This window comes from Rhipicephalus microplus, chromosome 4 (assembly GCF_043290135.1).
Source record: "Rhipicephalus microplus isolate Deutch F79 chromosome 4, USDA_Rmic, whole genome shotgun sequence".
Lineage (NCBI taxonomy): Eukaryota > Metazoa > Arthropoda > Arachnida > Ixodida > Ixodidae > Rhipicephalus > Rhipicephalus microplus.
The window spans coordinates 133848334-133866840 of NC_134703.1; the positions used below are offsets into that span (position 1 = coordinate 133848334).

Genomic DNA, 18507 nt, shown 5'->3' on the forward strand with positions numbered 1-18507 from the left:
GTATGCATTTGTTATGAGCTTCTCCAAGAGTTATCAGTCTCATCAGAGGTATCTGTAACCATGTACGAAAAGCCAGCTGCAGAGAACTATGAAGTATTCTCACTTGTGTCAAGTGACGTTACTGAGAAGTACGAACAAAATATAATAGGGGGGGGGGGGGGGGGGAAGACTTCTCACGTTACGGTATAAAACAATCATTCCTCGCGCACGGAAAGCGAAGACGACAAACAAGCGCAGAAAGGCTTATCCGGATAAAACAAGCGGGCCTCAGATATAGAACCAAAGCAGAGAGCATATCTTCAGAAATGCATTGCGGCGTTCGGAAGAGCTCGCGACATCTCACTTTTCATGTCTCGATCTTTCTGTGGCAGCCACTGGTTCAGCCTAACACTTTCGGCATTTTCCTCCGCGCTTCCCAGAGGAACCCGGGGGCAAGCAAACTCGCTTACACACGGAGCCACCGTCCTGCGATCCACTTTGTCCGAGTTGACGCTTCAATGCTTGCGTACGCGATGCACTCCCTCCTCCACCTCTCTCTCTTTTTCTCTTTCTTCTCGAGCCAGTGTCAGGCCAATTCCCTTTGCTCCACCGTGTTGCCGCACGTCACGAAAAAAATAATAAAGGCCGAAAGAGAACAGACCCGAGACGCCGAAGCCCGAAGCTTCCTTCTCTCTAAGCGCTCGCTCGTTTTCGGCTGTTGCATGTTTGCAACCGTTTTTTATTCGTTCTCCCTTTATTTACCTCTTTTGAAAACTCTCTCGCACTTGGCGGACCTCGAGAGATTCGCATAAACCATAAGGCACCACCTAGTGGAGGCAGGGTACGCTTTACGTTGAATTCAGGACGCAGCGAACCAATAAAGTAAATATATGCAAGATGCGAAAAAAAAAACTAAGGACGCAGAAGAATCGGCAGCATCAGTGAGTGGAAGACCCTGTCGCCCAAAAAACATTCTTCTTCCCCAACTACCCCAAAAGAAGCACCGCTCACACGTAACCGAATGCTCCTTTCTCCCCCGCTTTTTTGTGCTCTCGCTGATTTTTTGCTTGTCTGCCCGAAGTACAAATTCGTTTTCAGGCCCTGGACCCCCTCCTTCCGATCCCTCGGGCGTCTTTCCTCTGCTGGTCAGCTACCGGCGGAAACGTTTTCCAAGCTGGCGCACCCTCCCTACGTCGACCCTCGCAGCAAAACGACAGATGTTTAGCCCGAACCCAGCATTCACGCTAGCGAGTCCTTCCCAGTTTGGGGGAGCCGTTTTGCAGCTCCTTTTTGTACATTCGAAAACGAGGCACACACACACACACACACTCACAAGACGCAGTTCAACTGTCTCGCATCTTCACTCCTGTATTCGTGACTCGCGGTGCTTGCTGCCCTCCTTGTCCTTTTATAAGAGAGCCGGGACGACTGGCAGCGCCAGGAGGTGTTTGTGTGACACTCGCTATCTCACCAAAGGCATCAACGATTCACGCAGCCGAGACCCGTCAGTCAAGTGCGACACACCTCTCTGCTTTTAACGTTTGTTACTCGCTATACGTGCGGGGCGAGAAACGGAAGCGACGCGTATGTTTGACTACGATCTTATCGCATGGAAAACAAACGTCTCGTGCCCCTTCGCAGCTCTTCTCGAACCTTCGTTTCTTGACGAAGCGGAAACCAGTTGACGCATGATGCGCGTAGTGTGCAGATTGCAATGTTGAATGCAGTTGCGTGATTGAACATCGATGAATTGGTGTGTAGAATGTGTGCAAACGGGGGTTAAGGGCGACCGCGTACAGAACACGCAGGGGTGCCGTTCCGCCAGCGGTCCCGCCTGGTCTACCACGCCGAAAGGCCCTGATGAATCGTCGTCGATCTTAGATGGACGCTTCGTTCGGCGGGTTCTGCGGCACAAACATATACACGCGGCGGTCGTGGTCGGCTACAGTGTTCTCTCTTGCTTCTCATTTATTCGAAGGCTCCTACATCACTCTTCCTCGCAGACCTATCGCGCGACGGCCCTTCTCCGGCAGCCGGCGTTGGCAGACCAAGGAAAGAGCTCGGCTTGTGCGCGCTCTGCCCTTTGTCAACAAACAGCGGCATTCCTGGCAGAGCGGGTCCTTCCCTTCCGTTCACCGCCGCCGCGGGCCGCAGTCGGAAGGGCAACGTACGACGGCGACGTCGGCGACAGCGCTGGCTGAGAGGGCCTCGACGAATGTGGACGAAGTCGAGCGCGCTCCGCCCACCGACGGCGCGCCTCTCGCGACTGGCCCCCGCGCTTTCCAAAAGGGGGCCGCCTTCCGTTCCTTCCCTGTCGAGGATGCCAGGCAGAGGTGCGCGGAGAAGCCCTCTGATTTACGGTCCCATCCCCGGCGTAGAACCGCACGACCGCAAGTCGTCGCAGCGGGATGCACTAAAAGCGCACCGGTGACATCTGTCGCTGCTGCCTGCCGACGCGCCTCTTAAAAAGTTGTACTCCCTGCCGGGCTTGGCTCGCCTTCGCCCGCTTCTCATCCCCTCTCTCACCTTCTCGACGTTGTTGGCCTCCCGCGGATGAGTGCCTTGCAAGCGATCCGAGGCGGCTCGTGCTGCAGCTCCATACGGGATCGGCATCTGCTTAAGACCCCAGGGGAACATCGACGCGTTCCATCTTAGGAATCGCGTGGGTCGGCCGGCGCCAGATACGAAGCTGGCTTCGTAAGTCACATCGCTTCGTCGTCGTTCATCTCGGACGCCTTCGGCACTCGCTCATCGCTTACCCGCTGACGACGCCCTGGACGCTCCGAATTACGCCGCGCTCACTTCGGCTCGCTTTGATTTCCGAGGTGCCGTTCGTGCAAAACCCAGGCACGAACACTCCCTCTCACGCTCCCTAATCTTGGCCTCCGAACAAGCTGCAGTCTTTATCTCACCAAGCCTTTCAGAGAAATGTAGAATTCACAGATAGTTACATGGTGGCAGGCTCTTTCGAAACAGCGCCAAGACGCATTCTTTCTGAAGTATCTCTAGAAGGTTTTTGTTTTTTTATTTAATCAGCCTTGGGCAGCGAAAGCCACGGTACGTTTGGTCAACGCGAGGCGGCCAATTCTTTCATTCCTTAAACTCACTGTTAACCACGCTCATTGCATCTGTTGAATGAATGAGTGGTCTTTGAGAAGAGGAAAACGGCTCCTAATTTCTGTCTGCCTCTTATATAAGTAATTTTTGAAGGGAGGAAAGGAAGAAATGAGCGCAGTTCCGTTACTGCCTCTCTCTCAATGAAGGGCACCTACACAGTTCTGCGCAGGAGATGGGGACAAGGAGGGATATAAAAGGATAGGGAGGAATTAAAGGTATAGAGATAGAGAGAGGAGCAGGAGGAGAGAGGGCCTCAGGAACAGTCACATACGGAAGTAAGGAGAAGATAGGAAAGATGGACACGGTCGCAGAAGTGCGAGGGTGGGGCACCACTGAGCGAGAGCTCTTGTCGGCGTCAGGAGATGACGTAGGGTGAGCCAGTCGGCAAGAGCTGCGCTGTCGTTGGAGATCGCGGGGGCACAACCGGTCGGCATGAAATTCAGCGAGCGAGTCCCGCTGTCTGCATCATGGACGACACGGCGCAGTGCCTTTTAAGGTAGGAGGAAGGAGGGATAGAAAGAATAGTGGAAATATATAGACAAAGAAGCAGGACAGGCAAGCGACAGATAAAGAAGGAGATAGGAAAGTTGGAAGCTCGTGAAAAAAGTCCGAGGACGGAACACCACACGGCGAGAGCTGCACGGCGTCAAGAGGTCTCGGAGGGCGAGCCAGTCAGCGAGAGCTACGCTGGCGTCAAAGGTCGCAGGCCCGTCCGTAAATATATGAAATTCTTTTATCTAGGGGCCTTCGGCAGCACAGCCGTACAACTTGAAGTCCTCTGAGCAACTCACCCACACCTGTTGTGGATGAAATCCCAATTCAGACGCGGACGGCCGCACAAGGAGCACAAATGAGGCCTGGCCAACAAGTCATTGAGAAGCTACACTTGTGGACAGAACGAAGAAACGCAGACGAAATAGATGAAATGTCGCAGCTCCATATAGCTTCCCAGTCCGCATTTTAACAGCGTACATCTTGTTCTACTACTAGCTCGATCAATTATGCGATGAAGCCCTACACACGCACATGTTGAATTTTCGCTCGGTGGACTTCGCGTACGCGCCAAATTATTCCATGGCGATAAAGTGCCCTGCAGTAAGGGCCGGGTAAGGAGATATCTTAATGCAGCAATCGCAATCCAGGAAAGTGTACGATGTATCCGAGATCTATATCCTCTCTGTACTTCATAAATTTTGCGGGTTTGCCTCACTCGTCTGTCACTGCAAGAGCAATTCAATACATCTTTATCAATACTCTCAGAGCACTGTCAGTAAGGCGAACATATAACGTTACAACAGAAAAAAAAACGTAATGTACAGCCTTTGCGCACTTGAAATGAACGAACAGGAAAAGTGAACACGAGGCTATAAGGAGAAATTTAAGCGTAGCAAAGTTAAAAAGGACAGGTGCGTTTGCAGAAATTTATGGAGCGATACACAACGACAAATTTAATTTTTGCTGCGAATGGCACGCCGCCTTTTGGAAGGTATCGCCATGCTGCAGAGTTCGTCCTTCAACATATATGTTTGCTGTACACCCGCGGTGCGATTTATGGGCCTGATCGGATTCTTTTATAAACGATCCTCCATTTGCTCGCTTAGCATCGAAATAGCCCCGCAGAGGATCCCGTACAGGTCGGCCAGGAACTCCCGGTTATGTGAGCCTCGCTGCGTAACGCACACCCTCTCACTCGGTGCCCTGAAGCGCCCTTGCATAGCCATTCCCCTGAGATCGGTGCTGTCGATGGCGTCACAGGCGCTTCGAAGCCACGCGTCTGCTATATGCGCGCGTCCGTCCACTCTTACTCTTCTCCTCTTCTTCTTCCTCATCTGCTTAAAACATTTTGTGTAAGTGTGTATCTCCCACTTTGGTTGGGGTCGTTACAATCACGGTCACTATATTTTATTTTGCCCGTAGCTCGAACCGACGCCACCTGCCATACATCGATGGGGGTTCCTTCCTAAATGGCTAAAGGCAAGTGGGATGGGCCTTTTATGCCTCGCAAGAGATATATATGCTCAGCGAGCCTCACTGCCGGCAAACTGGTAGGCTAATGGTATTTCGTGCATGGTGTGTGTGTGTGTGTGTGTGTGTGTGTGTGTGTGTGTGTGTGTGTGTGTGTGTGTGTGTGTGTGTGTGTGCGTGCGAGCGAGAACGCGCGACAGTGGTGGTTTAGAGCGACCCGCGGTTTAAAGAGTCACCTTGTCTTGCCTGAATGTGCACTGCCAGGTAGCTTCAGGAACTACCTCGGTGTTTATTCACTGCGAACTGAACGAGTATCATAATCTACAACAACTTGCGGCACAGTACAAAGGCACATCTGCTACATCTATAAGAAGACGAATACAGAGCGCTCTGTAGTCGTCTCACCTTTCACACCAAGTGCCCATCCGAACTATTTCGCGAGTTATGTCGATGCAAATAACCCACCATATTCATGAAATGGCGTTTTGTGATTGGACTTAGCATATAACGAAATATCATTCGCAAACACGAAAAACAATTTCTATATTCCATCAACTGTGACTACACAGCCACAAAACAAGGTTCTCCGAGTTAGGCCGGTATTCGGGTAATTGTGACATCTATGGTGATGCTGTCATTATTACTTGCTTATATATATATATATATATATATATATATATATATATATATATATATATATATATATATTCGCGGCTCTATGAGCTGATTGACGTGCAGAATTGTTTATACACTATACCGTCTGAGCTCCATCAATTTACTGTTGAGCTACGACTTATAAGTTCTGTGTTAATGGGCATTTTGTAAGTTTAGAATCCACAAACATTTTTGGCACCGTGCCAGTTCATTCGCTGCAATTTCGGGCGATCTGACATGTTTCCCTTTAGGCCGGTGAAATTTGAACGCTGTTGCGCCTTTGTGTAGCGTGGTGCGGACTCGGGCCATCCGAGTCCCCGGAGAGGACGAGTAGAGAAGCCGGAGAAGGAGAAAAAAATGTTTATATACAGTATTTACATGGTAGCGTGGTACAACATGAAAAGAGAATCACCCACGAGCGCCTCTGCGCTAGCGTTTTTATACATCGTCCGCCTTCCCAAGATCCCTTGCAAAGATAATTTATGCGCAGGATACTCCAATGAGATCGTCGTCTTCCTCTCCGGCCCCGAAGAGGGAAAGCCAAACACCGCCTCCCTCTGAACCTAGGAAAGGGGGCAAGGCATGCCCAGTTCGCTGTTTGGTGAGGGAGACCCCACGCGCCAGCGTGGCACCACAGTGAGATGACGTGGAATCCCATGCGCAAAGTCGCTCCCTGATGCAGCCAGGTTGACTCAAGCAAGGCAGAATACCCCGTACAGCTGCTGGGTCGACGCTGCTTCGGAGTGTTGCTCTCGGCGGCTGACAAAAGCTTGGCCAACGACTTTTGTGTCAAGAGGAGCCGGCGACGTGGTTTTTCCCGATTGTCCGCGTCCTTCGCCGTCCCGGTGCAGGGTTGACTCATCAACAGCTGCCAGGTGCCAGCAGGCCGCGAAGACCACGTGGAACTTGGGCGAGGCACAACAGCACCCCCGCCGCCAGATGATACATCGTGAGGTCGAGTTGTTCCATGCAGCTCGGCCGGGTCGATGTCGGCGACGTTCCGGCAAGGCTCTTGCTTTCTCGAAGGGCCTGGTCAAACTGGAATGCTCCAAGAGCTGGCCTCTGCGCCCCGCTTCGGTGAAAAGTGGGTGACAAGCTCCAAGAAACGACCTTTGTCAGCCACACACAATGCGACAAGCACCGCGTGCACGCCACTCTCATCGCCAGGCCTCAGATTTTACAAAGCAAACATCTTATCTTAATAACTTAAGCTCAAGGAAACAATGTGCATACCAATCGGGACAAGTGTCCAGTAACTCTTTCATACGTAATTCCATTTGGAATCGAGATAACATTATAATCAAGCTAAACAAGCAAACTGTAGAGCTCGGGACAACGAGGGAGTCAGTAAAAAATTTCTCTATGCCCTCACTGTAACACATTGAAAGAAAAAAAAAGAGTACACATAAACTAGGTAAAGGTAAACAAAAAAATCAAACAAACCTTCCGCGTCTTTTGACGAGTCAAAACGCTCGACTTAGGGCGTCTGCATTTGTATGAAGGCCACCTCTCTTGTAGCGCACCTCGAAATTGTGCTGCTGCAGTGCTATGCTCCATCTGAGCAAACGACCATTCTTAGGTGACATTTGGTGTAACCAGGTTAGTGGAGAGTGATCAGTTTCTATAATAAACTTAGAGCCAGCAACATAGCAGCCTAGTTTTTGTACGGCCCAAACAATGCAAGCACATTCTTTTTCCGAAGTGCTATAAGCCTCTTCCCTGCTGCTCAATTTGCGACTCAAATACAAAACCGGCCGCTCCTCTCCACTCTGGTCCGTCTGACATAGCACTGCTCCTAAACCGCGTTCGCTTGCATCACACTGAATAGTGAAAGGTTTTGCAAAATCCGGTGCCCTCAAGACGGGTTTCTCACTCAATGCGTGCTTCAGCTTCTGAAAAGCGTCTTCCTTTTTAGAGTCCCATTGAATGTTCACAGGTTCGGTCTTGCGTAAACTATCTGTCAAAGGGCTGGCAATCTCGGAGTAATTCGGGACGTAATGCTGATAGTAACCTGTGAGGCCGAGGAATGCTCTCATCTCGGTCTTAGTGCTGGGACGACGATAACCGACCACCGCGGCTACCTTGAGTTCGGACGGTCGACGACGCCCATTTCCTACAATGTGCCCTAAATAGCTTACTTCAGCACAGCCCAAATGACATTTCTCTCTCTTTACCGTAAGACCTGCATTTTTGACCCGTTCCAAAACCATCCGAAGGTGTTCAACATGGTCTTCCCATTTGTCCGAAAATATCGCCACATCGTCTAGGTAAGGCAGCGCAAATTTCTCGAGCCCGTGGAGAACCTTATCCATCAGGCGGCTGAAACAATACGGCGCGTTCTTGAGCCCAAAGCTCATCATCAAAGGACGAAAAGTGCCCAGGGGTGAGATAAAAGCAGCGTATCGACTCGCGCGCTCTGTCAAAGGGACCTGCCAATACCCCCTAACAAGGTCTAACGTAGAAATGTATTTTGCCTTAGACACTGTCTCTACCCTCTCTTCAATGTTAGGAATAGGGTAAGTCTGGTCGATTGTTACAGAGTTCAGGCGGCGATAGTCCACGCATGGCCTTGGATCACGGCCCGGAATCTCAACCAAAATCAAAGGCGAGGTGAAATCACTGTCTGCTTCGATGATAACACCTAGGTCGATCATGCGGCGAATTTCGGCCTCTAGTATCTCTCTCTGTCTAGGTGACACCCGATACGGCTTACAGCTGATCGGCTTGTTAACCGTCAGCTCAATGTCGTGCTTAATCACATCCGTTTTGCCTGGCTTCTCGGAGAAAACGGTAGCGAATTCCTGTACTAAAAGCTCTAAATCTTCCTCTTGAGCCTTACTTAGGGTGTTCCCTGTGTCTACCCTATCTGACAATGTGCTGCTGACCGTGCCATCGGAAAGACAAAGGATTTCCGCGCCCTCGTCCTCAGGAACATTGAGTGCAAGGTTTACTACTGCTTTTCGTCGCATGTAGGGTTTCATTAGGTTACTGTGATACACTTTGGGGCATTTCCGGCCCCACTTTACCTCGTAGTTGGTGTCTGAAAGCACTGACATCACTGTCGCTGGTCCCTCCCATTGTACGTCCAGCTTGTTTTTTCTTGAAGGGCACAACAGCATCACCTCATCGCCCACTCTAAAGACTCGCTTTCGAGCTGACTTATCGTAACGGGCCTTGGAAAGCGCCTGTGCTGCGCGCATGTTGCTCTCCACCACTTCGCGTGTAGTCCCCAGTCGCCCCAATAAATCCAGTACATAGGAAACCACATTAGGGTCCTCCCCATATCCAGTCCATGACTCTCGTATCAAGTGCAGCGGACCTCTCAAGTTCCTGCCGTAGACAAGTTCAGCCGGACTAAAACCCGTACTCTCGTGTGGGGCCGACCTCAGAGAAAACATCGCAGCTGGTATACACCCCTCCCAGTTACTTTTATGCTCAAAGCACAAAGCTCGCAAAACGCGTTTCATGACCGAGTGCATGCGTTCCACAGGGTTCGACTGTGGATGGTGAATAGAGCTATGCGCGATTTTTATCCCGCAGCGTTCTAGGAATGTAGTCGTAAGGCAGCTTGTGAACACACTTCCGTTGTCACACTGTATCTCTGAGGGAAAACCCACCCGAGAAAAAATAGACAACAATGCGTCCACCACGCATACTGAACTCAACTCTTTCAGTGCGATTGCCTCCGGGAACTTGGTGGCAACGCACAGCGCGGTCAGGACGTACCGATATCCTGATTTAGATGGAGGCAGAGGCCCCACGATGTCAATCACGAGCCGACGGAAGGGTTCTGTGACTATTGGCACTAGTTTCATTGGTGCCTTCCATTTGTCTGTTGATTTTCCTATCCGCTGACAAGTGTCGCATCCACGGACAAACATCTCTACATCCTTCCAGCACCCGGGCCAGTAGAACTCCTGAGCCAGCTTAGCTTTCGTTTTCTTTATACCTAAGTGGCCTGCCCAGGCGTTGCTGTGGGCCAGGTCGAGAATGTTCCGCCGGTATTTTAGTGGAACTACCACTTGGTTGTAGACCCGCCCTTTAGCGTTCTCATACCTGCGATGCAACACCTCGTTTTGGGTGTAGAACGAAACGTTCTTTCTAGAGTTACCTTCCTTATGTATGGCATCTAGCAGCATAGAGAGTGCGAGATCCGCCTTTTGATCGACCACTAGCGTTGCACGGTCGGTTCTGGCTAGCTGACACCAACTGGTGGATGCGGGTGTTAACACCGAGCCTGTCACCAAGTCCTCGTTTTCGGGCGTTAGAGATATTTCCTCGCTGTTGTCGACCATAGCCCCAGTTTCCGTCTCGACAACTCGCATGGCAGACTCATTTTCCGTCGCAACTACCTCAGGTTTTCCTACACTGCCCTCGGACGTCTGTTCCCCAGAGGGTGAGCTGCTCAGCTGTTGCGTCAGCTCGCGCGCCTTCGAACGGGTAAGGGCCATGCAAGCTATTTCGGTGGCAAATGATTCTCCACGTGTTTTTAACATTTCCTCAGACTTATTTGAAAATAGGTAAGGGAAGTGCTCCGGAAGGTTGGCTGAAATTGCTGCTTCCGTACACAATTGGCCGAAAGGGCCCTCGATTACAACCCTCGCTATCGGTAGGCAGACGCTTTGCTTTTCTGCCACTTGCCGAATCCAGGCACACTCTCCTATATAGTCTTCGGAAGATACGCAACTTGGATGCGCTACATCCATTGTGGCCGCCGAGTCCCTCAATACCCTACACATTTGGCCGTTCACTGAGAGTGTCCTCATGTAAGGCTTCAACAGCTTTAAGCTATCCTCTGACTCCTGAATTGTGGCAAATGCCATGTGCCTCTTACAGCTCCTGGCCATGTGGCCCTTTTCTCCGCAGCTGTAGCAAACAACTGGCTTCCGCGCTTCTAACGCATGCGCTATGTCACCAGGCGCCTTTGAACCTGATGAAGGTGCCGCCTTAGTCCCCTCACTGTCCTTTCCCTGCTGACTGTCTAATAACTTGGAATTCTCGGGTTTCCAGTTATTTCTTGCAAACCTCTTGCGTCCCTGGTTTCCCGACCAGCTTTCTACCTTTTCATTTTTTTCCGAAGTTCGTGGTGTACTGCGGAGACTACGGCGTGAGCAGTAATCTTCGGCGAGTTCTGCTGCCCTGTTCATGTCTACGTCTTTCATCCTATCCTGCACCCAAAGCCTTACCTCCTCGGGAATTCCCCGGTAATACTGCTCAAGTACCATCAACTCAATGACCTTGTCATGGTTGCCATAGACTTGCGCGCTTTTGAGCCACTCTTCAAAGTTGGCTCTAATTTGGTAGGCATAGTCTGAATGAGATTCGTTGCCCCTCTTAGAGTGCCTGAACCGCAGGCGGAAAGCCTCTGTCGATAGGCGACATTTTCGTAGCAATGCAGCCTTTACCCTGTCATACACCTCGGAGTCCTCTTTATTCATTCTTGCGATAACATCGGACACTTCGCCTGGTAGTACGCATATCAGTTTTTGTGGCCAAGTCTCCCTACTAAACCCTGCATTTTCGCATGCTCGCTCAAAATGCACGAGGTATAATGCAATGTCGTCACCCGCCTTGAAGGTGTGGATTAGATCCTTTATCTTTGATTCTCCACCCCCTGAATTTTGATTTCCCACGGACATACGAAGCTCCAGTTCTTTCAGACGGATTTCATGTTCTTTATCCTCGCGATCCCTCCTTATTTCCTCCTCTCTTTGTTCACGGGCTAAGCGCTCACGCTCCTCTTTCTTTGCCAAAATGGTTTCTCTGGCCTCAATGGCCTCTTCTAAACTCACTTCCTCTTTTCCCAAGTGCTCCAAAATTTGTTGTTTTCTTTTAACCGAGCCGACCGAAATATTCAGCTCCTGACAAATTTCGAGGAGTTCTTGGACCTTAAACTTCTCCATCTTAGATATGCACACCGTTTCTCTTCTAAGGTAATTTTGCCCACGAGCCACTCAATTCTTGGTCTGCGAATCAAAATTTACCAAAATCACCCTACCACGTTACCGACCATCTGCGCTAACGAGTCTGGCGAAAAGAAGAGCAAACACGCGGCACTCACCACTTCGATGCAGCCGACGCAGGCGAATCCCATAAGCTGCCAGCCACTGTTGCGCCTTTGTGTAGCGTGGTGCGGACTCGGGCCATCCGAGTCCCCGGAGAGGACGAGTAGAGAAGCCGGAGAAGGAGAAAAAAATGTTTATATACAGTATTTACATGGTAGCGTGGTACAACATGAAAAGAGAATCACCCACGAGCGCCTCTGCGCTAGCGTTTTTATACATCGTCCGCCTTCCCAAGATCCCTTGCAAAGATAATTTATGCGCAGGATACTCCAATGAGATCGTCGTCTTCCTCTCCGGCCCCGAAGAGGGAAAGCCAAACACCGCCTCCCTCTGAACCTAGGAAAGGGGGCAAGGCATGCCCAGTTCGCTGTTTGGTGAGGGAGACCCCACGCGCCAGCGTGGCACCACAGTGAGATGACGTGGAATCCCATGCGCAAAGTCGCTCCCTGATGCAGCCAGGTTGACTCAAGCAAGGCAGAATACCCCGTACAGCTGCTGGGTCGACGCTGCTTCGGAGTGTTGCTCTCGGCGGCTGACAAAAGCTTGGCCAACGACTTTTGTGTCAAGAGGAGCCGGCGACGTGGTTTTTCCCGATTGTCCGCGTCCTTCGCCGTCCCGGTGCAGGGTTGACTCATCAACAGCTGCCAGGTGCCAGCAGGCCGCGAAGACCACGTGGAACTTGGGCGAGGCACAACAACGCCAAGATCAGGTCAATGTTGCGTCTGCATTGAACTCAAGCATTTCAGGCAGAATAAAAAAAACAGAATAGAAAAGAACAAACCACAAAATTTCCCATCTTTCATTCTATTGAAGGGTTTTCGATGCACCATTGTTTCATTGATTATTTGCGGATACTAGCTTTCGCCTCAATTTTACGTTTGCAAGAAATCTTCGGCCAGACTTCATTAAATATTGTCTTCGTTTCTACAGCTGTGTCGCAAGAGTGGCAATTCAATTCAATTGCGAATGTTCGAGCACTTTTTTTCCAATCCACGGCGAATCTGAGAGGGTGCCACATCTGACAAGCTTGGCCGCGTCCTTACAGAAATTTCGGTGGCGTCGCAGTGCGTTAATGTGCGCCATCATGGCTGCAAAAGCGCACGTTATATATAGTCTCCTATAACCCTTTCAGTCAGGGTGCGTACAGATGGAAACGCCAACTTCAATGGTACATCACGCATCGTGTGTTTCATGTAATGGCGTGAAACTTAGTTTGCACATTCGTGCAGGCCTCCTTAGTGGACAGCTGCCGATTATTTAACTTTATTATGCTGTGTATTGCTTCTGTGGCTCACTCTGCTGGATGCACTACCATGTTCGACTAGTGTTCGACGTGACGCATTCCAACACCAACGTGAAAATTTTTTTTTCTTCGGTCGGAACAAATATAGAAACAAAAACCAAACTGTGCATGCATTTTGGGCCTAATAGCGGATTATGCATGTGCAAGTGTTGAATCTCATTGGTGGCAGAGTAATTAGATAATCTGTTACACACTCATAAACATTAATGACCAGAACTCACACGGAGGAACGTTTTCCTTCGTTTTCTTACTTGGAATGTAATACCGAGTGCCTTGGAATCAAGCCACACCAATTCGATGCGTTTCGGACAGCGCATCATAATTCGGGACTGAACGGTATAACGCGAAGGACAACGCGGGCTTGGCGACTCTTCAGTCTCTCAGAGAGGTGACACTGCAGCGACGAGTCGTGATGAATGGCCAGGAAGAGCACAACGTTCACCGTTGTCCTATACCACGCGACGCGTGAAAAAAAAAGGGGGTCGGTGGCCAACTGGCGAGACGACCACCACGTCTACGGCAGATCGGGTCTCGAGGATCTTGTCATTCCCACGCTTGGTTGTCCCGCCAGACTGTTCACCAAACACACGTGCAAACGCGCAATCAACACGTGGTCGCGAAATCGCTTTAAGCGCTGAGATGTCGCCCTCAGATTTCGCCTCTTTCCTTCACGTACCGTACGCAGGTCCCATTTCACTCAAATTTCGTCACTGAAAAGTTTCCCATTAAAAAGCGCTAAACAAATGCCCATAGTAATCTCGTTATGTATTCGATCAGATCCAAAATTTAGTGAACGCAATGGACGCGAATGCAAGTATCATAAGTATAAAGGTTCAAAACAATTGGGTTCAGAGAAGGGTTACTATCGTAAAGAGTGATCGAACCAGTGATACCTTCATGTGATGCCTTCAAGAATGCTTTAACAAGAGCATTTATTCTATAGGGTATTTGTGATAAAGAATTGAATAAAATACAAGTGGTCGACGCAAACACCACATCACTTACGACAAGCTGACCGAGAACTTTATGAGGCGCTGCACTGTACGCTTTCCACTTGCTCAGGCAGTGATTGTTCTCCCATTGATGACAATGGTGATAACGGTGATTGACGACAATGGTGATAACGGAGAAAGAGGCGGCAAAGCCCGCCCAAAGGCAGCGGGCTGGCCTCGATTCCCATACATCACACTGGTTAGAATCACAACAGCGCAATAGCTTTATGCGCTCTTGATTATGAGGAAGTTCGAGAATGCACAACTGCTCTTCTAGCGCGAAGAACCCTGCATTCAACATGCATTATACCATCGTTATCTGCTGCACTAATTTAGTCGCTAGCTTTTCAGTCGTCTCATTCTGTAGACATCAGCCCTCCAAAGCCTCAGTTTAAGAAAACACATTTTTAAGTGATGTCATACGTGTTTCGACACCCACTGTAACTTTTACTCTCTCCTGCCGCCAGACGGGAGGAGGGCGCAACGATAAATTCTTTAGGCGTATCGCCTATTGGTTTGTTTTTCTTCGTGTATATATGGGCGCTCGTGGTGCTTCGCGAGGAACCGGCTTGCCAGTGAGTACCGCCAGTGAAGATTGTGAAGACAGGCCGGCGATCATTCTTGATCGTTCGCTTTCAGTATTTCGTCGCGGCTTTTAACCTCTACTCCGCCACCCACACTGTTTTGGATACCGCGGAATGAATCATTGAGGAGCTGTCACATTTTTCACTCCTCTTAGCTCTACGGGACTTCTGAACGGCACCGTTCCCTGCGTCTTCGCTCCGAGTGCATAATACTTGATTCGTTCTGTTATTTTCTTGCTCGCGCCCCAAGTGAAGTGACGTTTGCCTGTGTGTTTGACACATCATGGGCCAGAACGCCGTGAATCGTTGTTTCATGCGAATGCACATGACTTAACGCGTACAACGTTGCTTTCGTTAGATATCAATTAAATCATATTTCAGAAGCGCTGACGCATATACATTTGTAAATAGAAAAGGGGAAGATGCTGTCGCCTTATCGGCCGTTACTCGTGTAAAATATTGTTAAGCCATGAGAAATAACGAGGCCATCCTGCCAAGTTCTTAACGGCACTCAATACCATAGTACTCACACAACTCCGAAACCAATGTTCATAGCATGCCAATTGGTCGCATCAATACTTCATCTATCTCCACGGACCATTTACGCCGATTCAAGCACTGCAATACTTTACAGCCCAACAACTAACACTTTCCAGCAGGACGAGAGATAGGACACGAGCTGGCTGGAAACTGGCGAGAAAAAGTACGTGACAAAAAATGTACGTGACAAAGAAATGTACCACGTGACAAAGAAATGCAACATGTACCGTGTGCTCCAATTTTTTTTTATGCTCGCAGCTTCCAGTTCGTCCATGACGTTCCAACGTGCGCTGCAACTGAGGAAGAACTGGTTTTGCGAAGCATATTTTGTGACCCTGCAGGATCGCAACAACCACCATACAGCTATAGTTCTGAAGCACTTGCCTCCCAGTGGCTGGTGGTGCCTTTACCTCGGCCAACTCGCTACTATACGACGCTCTGGCAAGCTGGGTCCGATCGCTACGCAATTACGCTCTCTGCCGCCTAGGCGAGGCAGGTGAAATACCGCGCTTGAACAGCGGTGGCCCCGTATCGTCGTTCATTAATACCTCGCATTGCTACGCCTGGTGCTTCTGTATACGTGGGGCAAGCGAGTCAAGGTGAAGAGCAACGCTGACAAGCTATACAGTGAACAGAGAAGCCACAACAGCAATATAGATATACGTTGAATCATGCGCGCGCGTGCCTTATATCGGTGAAGGTGGGAACAACAAAACAACGCTGGGTGCCTGCACAGTGGCGGCGCTCCAGCGCTCACACACGAGGCGTATCTCAATCGACCATTTGTTATCTTCTCGCACGGCTTACCACGCTGTGTTAGCGCTGTAGCGTCACGCTGCCAGAGATAATTGAGCGGAAGAAACTCTGGTGCGGCGGAGAGATGCAATTCGTTCCGCTTTGTTTCTGTCTACTCTTTTGTTTTTCCTGCTAGGCAGAGAGCTTTGCGGTGCACGTCGCAACGCAGAGTTAGATGTACTGTTCCACTTTGCCGATGAGGCCGTGGGTCATTGTAATCATCTTACGCAGCGGCGTATACGTGAAACAAACCTTCCCGAAAGCAGCAAGCGAACAAGGCAGTAATACAGGCCTATCTTACAATACACTTATATGTAGGACAGTTATGCATGCGCAAGTTCATTAGTAGGCGGAATAATAAAACGAGAAAGCGCAATGAAGATTCTACTTTATTTAACTTTCCTTTCTATTACCGAAGTTTTATTCTAGCTGCATATACTGATTTTGTGAAGCGGACTGGTGGTATCCAAGAGATACCACGAAACTACAGGCAATCAATCTAAACAGGACGATGGAGGTGATTTTCTTTGAGCCTCATTATCACAAAGAGCAGTTAAGCTATAGCTGTATTTAGTTAAAGAGATTTCATTGTATTGTGATGAATTATGCCTTTCGTAATCCATCACATGGCGCAAGCAATATTAGTGAAGGTGGTCCACAAAATGGTAATACGCACTTACAAATAATCATGTTCGTAAATAGACCCTGAAACAAATTTCTCGATAAGTTGATAAAGCAGTGGTGGCTGAATTTGGTCGTCTGGTCGTCCGGAGTCTGAATTCGATCTCACAGTGTGTGCTTTCTCGCCCTTTCATTTGCAGTAGCCGCAACGCCCAAGCCAAGCGCCAGCAAGAGTGAAGTCGTGACGCTTCATAGCCGACGTGGACACTGGCATTGAAGCACTTCGGAACTACGAGCCAGTGCGCAAGGTGTCTTATATAAACTCTGCCCTCCCCACCTTCGCATGTATTAGGAAGGTGCTCAGTCTTGAAACTGACCAGGACACGTGAAAGAATTGGCGATGACAACATTGAAAAACAACTCCTGTTGACAGTTAACCACGTATAACACAATGTCAGAGAGTCCGCAGTAAGCCTGCCAGCCTTCACGTCAGTTTCCAGTATTCCTCTACGATGCAAGTCGCAGTAGTTGATTGTAGTTTGAGCAAACTTTCATTAAAATTTGAAGGAAAGCAACGCAAAAGTAACCGATCGCATTCCTATTATTGTTCACTTACTAGTCTAAGGCTGCAACCGACCACTGTAATCAAACACATTTGAACAGAATTCTTTGAAATTGTAATTGGTGACTTAGTTAATGTATCATGTACAAATATGGCCGAACTCTACTATGCAGTAGGATTTCGCCACAGTTTGTTTTTATGTAGTACCTGTGTCATAAATAAAAATCTAAATAAATTTCATTCTTCAGACAACAAAACTACATGCGACGGCGTTTTCTTTTTTCTTTTTTTTTGTTCTTTTTCACTTTCTTTATTTATTTCCTATCTTTTTATTTTTTGTTTCATTGCTTTCACTGAATTGGCCTCATTTGCGCGTTTTCCTCTAAGCTTGCGAAAATAATTTACTAAAGAAACGACAGTGGAAAGATGAAGAATTTACGCATAAACAACCGTTTCCAAAATAATGCAGAAACAGTATATGACAACAAGATAACATTCACGTATGTGCAGCGCAGAAAATAAAGGCATGACATCAAAATAGATGCGAAGAAAACAAGACGGTGAAGAGAAGCCAGGCCGGTGACAGAGACGAAAGGAGCTGCCAATTCAGGCGTCCGAGTGGCTTCTATATGGCGCGTGCGCGGTCTCCAAGTGGGGCTCTCATTAGCGAAATGCCTGCTAACGATGTGGTCTCTCAAGTTGGAATAGAGTGGCGCTCGTGCTCGTACCTGCCTGCTGGTGTGTGTGTGCCTTCCAATTCCCCTTAATGTTTTCCTGCCAATCTGCAGTTCAGCGCAAAAGACAGAAGATAAAAAAAAAAACGTTCCGTATAGCCGACACATGCACACTGCCGGGGACTTCCTGAGAGCTTCGTTGGTGTATATTGTGTTCGGGAGTTTAATTTTGTATTTCAGCCTGTTTAGACTCGGGGGCTTCGAGATAAGCGAGAAGTAAAGATAAGAGAGGGCCTAGAAGAGTTGCAAGCGCAGAAACAGATAAAAATAAAAAAAGCAAGAACGCACAAATTAACGGTGACGTGGCGCACGTGCCTCACCCCGCGATCTCGCTCTCTATATTTCACGCTCGTGCTGTCGATAAGGCACGAACCACATAGTCGACGTGCGTGTTGAAGCAATATGCTTGACAGGGGCATGCGCTCACAGGTCCGGAAAACCCCAGGCATGTTGGCTTGTACGTACAAAGGCTGCAAAATTAACAGTTCACGCAGACCATGCTCATTATCACAATGCGCACTCAGGCGCTGATTGTCTCGCTCTTTGTGGGTAGGCTAATGTTTAGGCTATTAGCATTTCCGGTAATCCCCCAAAGA

At 49.1% G+C, this 18507-nt stretch overlaps 1 protein-coding gene and 1 long non-coding RNA gene across 5 annotated transcripts in view; one reads left to right on the forward strand and one right to left on the reverse strand.

The window, feature by feature from the left end:
• LOC142814619 (uncharacterized) overlaps nucleotides 1-17434 on the forward strand; it is a 71056-nt gene extending 53622 nt beyond the window's left edge. The window contains exon 2 of the long non-coding RNA XR_012894988.1: nucleotides 16816-17434. This is a non-coding gene — a long non-coding RNA (uncharacterized LOC142814619). The remainder of the gene's footprint in view (nucleotides 1-16815) is intronic.
• LOC119172369 (protein sax-3-like) overlaps nucleotides 1-18507 on the reverse strand; it is a 169184-nt gene that overhangs the window by 111226 nt on the left and 39451 nt on the right. The window lies entirely within an intron of this gene.